Raw genomic sequence first — 6,442 nt, forward strand, 5'->3', positions numbered from 1 at the left:
GGTGATGGACAGGGAGGCCTGGCGTGCTGTAGTCCATAGGGTGGCAAAGAGTTGGACATGACTGAGCGACTGAACTGAACTGAACCTCCTTTTTAGAAAATAAATAAAAAGTGAATTTGTCAAGGATCTTCATCCTCTTATGTAAATCTTTTTCTTTAAGAATTCCCCACCATAAATTTCATTTATTTATTTGTATCCTTTTTAGCTGTGCTGGGTCTTCTTGCCGAGCGCGGGCGTTCTCTAGCTGCGGTGAGTGTAGGCTACTCTTCCTTGAGGTTCTGAGCTTCTTATTGCGGCTTCTACTCCTGGTGCAGGGCACAGGCTCCTCTAGGTGCACAGGCTTCACTTAGCTGTAGCACGTGGGCTCGTTTGTTGGGGGAACGAGCTCAGTCGCTCCACTGCATGTGAAATCTTCCCAGACCAGAAATGGAACCTGTGTCCTCTCCATTGTCATGAGAATTCTTATCCACTTCATCCCTGGGGAAGTCCCCCACTGTAACATTTTTTTTTCTGATTTTATGCACTTTTAATACTATTTTTTTCCTATCCTCTGTGTTCACTGAATAAGATTTAAAATTTTTATAAAGCCACTTTTCATAACTTTTTGCTTTCCCTTCATATTTATCATGTTTTAAATTTATTCTCTAAAGAGGAATGCTCTGAATCTGTATCTTCCAATTTGACCCAGAGCCTTTTGAGGCCACTATGGCCACAAACAGCCCTGCTGCTGTCTGTGTCTGGGGGTCAGTGGGGTCCTCTTTCCATTCCAGCACTGGGAGATAGCGTCTCAAAGGCCACTTCATATCCACAGCAATCTTTGTGTAAGAGTGTTCCCATCAGAGACAAGTTATCATGGTCAGTGTGTGCATGTCCTGTAGAAGAGCAGGCCCCTGCCTTCAGCTCCCCAAACTTCTGCCCATTGTTGTGTGGGAGAGGGGGGCAAGGGTACAAACGTCCATTGTTATAGTTGGCACAGATGGTTTTGAGGCTTCTCTCTTCACTGACAGTTGCCAGACCCAATGCTGAGAAACACCACAACTTCAAATTGGTTTTACTACATTGTAAGAAGCTAGAAGTGTGTGTGTTAGTCACTCAGTCACATCTGACTCTTTGCTACCCCACTACTATAAGCCCATCAGGCTCCTCTGTCCATGGAATTCTCCAAGTAAGAATACTGGAGTGGGTTGCCATTCCCTTCTCCAAGAAATCTTCCTAACACAAGATCAAACCCCTGTCTTCCAATTGCAGGTGGATTGTTTACTGCTAGAAGAAGCTAGAAGACCACCTATGAAATGTTATATATACGATTCAAAGAAAAAATACTTTCCATTTATTTGTGTTCATGTTCTTCCTCCTTCATTTAAAAAAAAGTCAGAAAGGAACTCACACAAACCTCATGCCAAACCTGTGCCTGAGACTCTGATTCTTAAAGACATCTAGTCATCGCAGAAGACATCAAACCATTGAGAAGACAGTCAGGGAATTGGAGGAGGAGGCAGTCAAGAAAGATAAGGTCCTGTAATCATGCACCCCTGTGTTCTCACGATGGGGAGGAGAGCAGCCAGAACCACTTCTGCAAAGGCAGGAGCAAGGAGAGCATGAATTCTACATCCTGAGCCAGCTTTTAATAACATCTTCTTGACAACTGGCATCTCTAGCCCAAATTCCTGATTTAATTACTTGGAGAGACAGCTGTCCTGAAGGCTCTCACAAAGGAGCTTATTTGGTTTTTATTAGACAAGGAGCAAATGCATTAAAAATACTCTAGATGAGGGGGACTTCCCTGGTCATCCAATGATTAAGACTTCACCTTCCAGTGCAGGACTTTACAGGTTCAATCCTTTGTCAGGAAGTTAAAATCCCACACTCTTCATGCCCCCAAAACAAAACATAAACAACAGAAGCAATATCATGACAAATTTAATAAATACATTAAAAATGGTCCGCATCAAAAAAAATTTTTTTAATCTTAAAAAAAGAAATATTCTGGATGATTTTCATCTTTCAATTTGGTATTTCAGTCACTTTGCAATCCTTACTCAAGTTCTCCTCACCGTTTAAATCTGAAAAAGTAATTTCTGAATCACTGTGAAGGCCTTGTTGAAAAACCATGACTCTATAAAGAATCTTTGAGTCATTTGAAATAGGTCAGGCTAACGGTTTAACTTGAAAATGGAATGAATTTCCCACCAATGTAAGTGACGGTGTTTTTGTAACATAAGACAATGAAGGGAGTTGTTACTAGGTGATTCAGCTAATTTAGAATCTCAGCTGCCTTTCTGGGGAGGAAATCTGAGGCGTGGTGTTTGTACTAGAGGCTGGGGTCGTGCTAACTCAGACTTCAGTTCTCCTGCTTTGGGCCAGATGGAGGCTATGAACAAAGAGTTAGAAAGTAAGGTCAGCATCCACTTTAGCCAGAACTGAGCCTTGGATCCAATGAAGTCTGTCAGGTTTCTTTGAGTGTGTCTGTCTCTCTCTCTCTCATACATACACATACACACACACACACACACACACACACACACACCAAGTCTTAACTGATCCCCCTTCTATATTGCTGTTCTGGGTAAAATTCCCTAGGGCAAAATCAACAGTAACCCAAGTTCTCAGCTCACTGAGTATCAGTGGGAATTGTGCCATGCTGGCATTTGACTGACAGCCTCAAAACCAGTTTGACTGAGAGTGAAGGCTGTAAGGGCTAGGTGGAGGATTAACTCACCAACTTGGAAAGGTTACTTGGAGAGAGTTCACATTGCCTCTTATTTATGCTTCAGTCTGTCTCAGAGAGTGCTGAAGTCACAGAAATGGCTAAAAACTGAACAACAGAAGTGTTTTTAATTCAGAGTTCAGCCACAGGCACATCCAATCTCTGTTGTCACCAGGGAGCCCTGGAAAGTGATGCCTAAAAATCAGCTCAGAGCCAACCTCCTTTGGCTTCTATTGTGTGATCTTCTATTGCTACCTGACAGAAGCCCCACTGGGCTGAATTTTAAATGACAGGAAAGTAGGGGAGAGAGTTCCACCCCAGCCTTTCTGGAAAAATGAAAGGCAAAAGTATATATATATATATATATAACCTCAAAGGGCCAGTGGGGAAATCCTTTACACATTAGGACAGGATTAAGGAAATGAAAACAGGTTTTATTACTTCTCTTCTATACTGAATCTAGAAAAATAAATAGACTACTCTTATTTTTAACTACTGTTAATGTTGTTAAGTAGCTAAGTCGTGTCCAACTCTATGACCCCCAGAACTGCAGCATGCCAGGCTTTCTGGTCATTGACTATCTCCTGGAGTTTGCTGAAATTCATGTCCATTGAGTAGGTGATGCTATCTAAACATCTCATCCTCTGCCACCCTCTTCTCCTTCTGCCTTAAATCTTTCCCAGTATAAGGGTCTTTTCCAGTGAGTGAGTTAGCTCTTTGACATCAAGTGGCCAAAGTATCAGAGCTTCAGCTTCAGCATCTGTCCTTCCAATGAATATTCAGGGTTGATTTCCTTTAGGATTGATTAGAGTCACCTCCAGCACTACAGTTCAAAAGCATCAATTCTTTGGTGCTCAGCCTTCTTTATGGTCCAACTCTCACATCCATACATAACTACTGGAAAAACTATGGCTTTGACTATATGGACGTTTGTCAGCAACGTGATGTCTTTGCCTTTAACACACTGTTGAGGTTTCTTCACACCTTTCTTTCCAAGGCGCAAGCGTCTTTTAATTTCACAGCTGCAGTCATTGTTCACCGTGGTTTTAGAGTCCAAGAAAATAAAATCTGTCACTGCTTCTACTTTTCCACCTTCTTCTTCATAATATGTGCACCACTAATTTTTAACTATTCAGTTCAATTCAGTTGCTCAGTCGTGTCCAACTCTTTGCTGCCCCATGAAGTGCAGCACGGCAGGCCTCCCTGTCCATCACCAACCCCAGGAGTTCACTCAAACTCACGTCCATTGAGTCAGTGATGCCATCCAGCCATCTCATCCTCTGTCGTCCCCTTCTCCTCCTGCCCCCAGTACCTCCCAGCATCAGAGTCTTTTCCAATGAGTCAACTCTTCGCATGAGGTGGCCAAAGTACTGGAGTTTCAGCTTTAGCATTCCTTCCAAAGAAATCCCAGGCCTGATCTCCTTTAGAATTGACTGGTTAGATCTCCTTGCAGTCCAAGGGACTCTCAAGAGTCTTCTCCAACACCACAGTTCAAAAGCATCAATTCTTCGGTACTCAGCTTTCTTCACAGTCCAACTCTCACATCCATATATGACCACTGGAAAAACCATAGCCTTGACTAGACAGTGGAGAAGGCAATGGCACCCCACTCCAGTACTCTTGCCTGGAAAATCACATGGACAGAGGACCCTGGTAGGCTGCAGTCCATGGGGTCGCTGAGGGTCGGACACGACTGAACGACTTCACTTTCACTTTTCACTTTCATGCATTGGAGAAGGAAATGGCAACCCACTCCAGTGTCTTGCCTGGAGAATCCCAGGGACGGGGGAGCCTCGTGGGCTGCCGTCTATGGGGTCGCACAGAGTTGAACATGACTGAAGTGACTTAGCATAGCATGACTAGACAGACCTTTGTTGGCAAAGTAATGTCTCTGCTTTTCAATATGCTATCTGGGTTGGTCATAACTTTCCTTCCAAGGAGTAAGCGTCTTTTAATTTCATGGCTGCAGTCACCATCTGCAGTGATTTTGGAGCCCAGAAAAATAAAGTCTGACACTGTTTCCACTGTTTCCCCATCTATTTGCCATGAAGTGATGGGACCAGATGCCATGATCTTCGTTTTCTGAATCTTGAGCTTTAAGCCTACTTTTTCACTCTTAATGGTCTACATATCCTGATTGCTGAAAAACAAAGCCAAGTTCATGAAATACTGGCTGTAACCTTCATTCTGTGCTGTCCACCAGGGTTCTGTCCAATCAATCCGCGTTGGTGGAAAGTCTTCTCATTTGAAAACACCAAGTTAACTTAATTTTAAAATTTTATTTATTTTTAAATTAAGGTCTAATTGATTTACAATATTGAATTAGTTTCAAGTTAGCTATACATATAGATGCATATGGGTTTCCCAGGTGGCTCTAGTGATATAGAACCCATCTGCCAATGCAGGAGACATAAGAGATGTGGGTTTGATCCCTAAGTCAGGAAGATCCCCTGGAGGAGGGCATGGCAACCCACTCCAGTATTCTTGCCTGGAGAATCCCAAGAACAGAGGAGTCTGATGGGCTACAGTCCATGGGGTCACAAAGAGTCGGACACAATTGAAGTGACTTAACACACACTCATGCATATATGTATATAGCTATATTCTTTTAAAAAAGTATTTTCCATTATAGGTTATTATAAGATACTGGATATAGTTCCCTGTACTATAATCCTTATTATTTAACTGTTTTATATATAGTAGTATGGACTGGAAGAATCACAAGCTGGAATCAAGATTGCCGGGAGAAATATCAATAACCTCAGATATGCAGATGACACCACCCTTATGGCAGAAAGTGAAGAGGAACTCAAAAGCCTCTTGATGAAAGTGAAAGAGGAGAGTGAAAAAGTTGGCTTAAAACTCAACATTCAGAAAACGAAGATCATGGCATCCGGTCCCATCACTTCATGGGAAATAGATGGGGAAGCAGTGGAAACAGTGTCAGACTTTCTTTTTTTGGGCTCCAAAATCACTGCAGATGGTGACTGCAGCCATGAAATTAAAACATGCTTACTCCTTGGAAGAAAAGTTATGACCAACCTAGATAGTATATTCAAAAGTAGAGACATTACTTTGCCGACTAAAGTCCGTCTAGTCAAGGCTATGGTTTTTCCTGTGGTCATGTATGAATGTGAGAGTTGGACTGTGAAGAAGGCTGAGCGCCGAAGAATTGATGTTTTTGAACTGTGGTGTTGGAGAAGACTCTTGAGAGTCCCTTGGACTGCAAGGAGATCCAACCAGTCCATTCTGAAGGAGATGAGTCCTGGGATTTCTTTGGAAGGAATGATGCTAAAACTGAAACTCCAGGACTTTGGCCACCTCATGCGAAGAGTTGACTCATTGGAAAAGACTCTGATGCTGGCAGGGATTGGGGGCAGAAGGAGAAGGGGACAACAGAGGATGAGATGGCTGGATGGCATCACTGACTCGATGGACGTGAGTCTGAGTGAACTCCAGGGGTTGGTGATGGACAGGGAGGCCTGGCGTGCTGCGATTCATGGCATCGCAAGGAGTCGGACACAACTGAGCGACTGAACTGAACTGAACTGAGTATGTATCTGTTAATTCCATACTCTTAATTTATTCCCCTTCCAAGTGAACTTTAAAATCATTTATCTATTTCAAGTAGAACCCAAACAATGTCTGGAAATTCTGTTATTCAGAAATGCCATGTAAAAAGCCCTCAAATCTGGTCAACATTTTTCACTGGAAAGGGTGTGGTGAAATAATAGG

This window comes from Capricornis sumatraensis, chromosome 1 (genome assembly GCF_032405125.1).
Source record: "Capricornis sumatraensis isolate serow.1 chromosome 1, serow.2, whole genome shotgun sequence".
Lineage (NCBI taxonomy): Eukaryota > Metazoa > Chordata > Mammalia > Artiodactyla > Bovidae > Capricornis > Capricornis sumatraensis.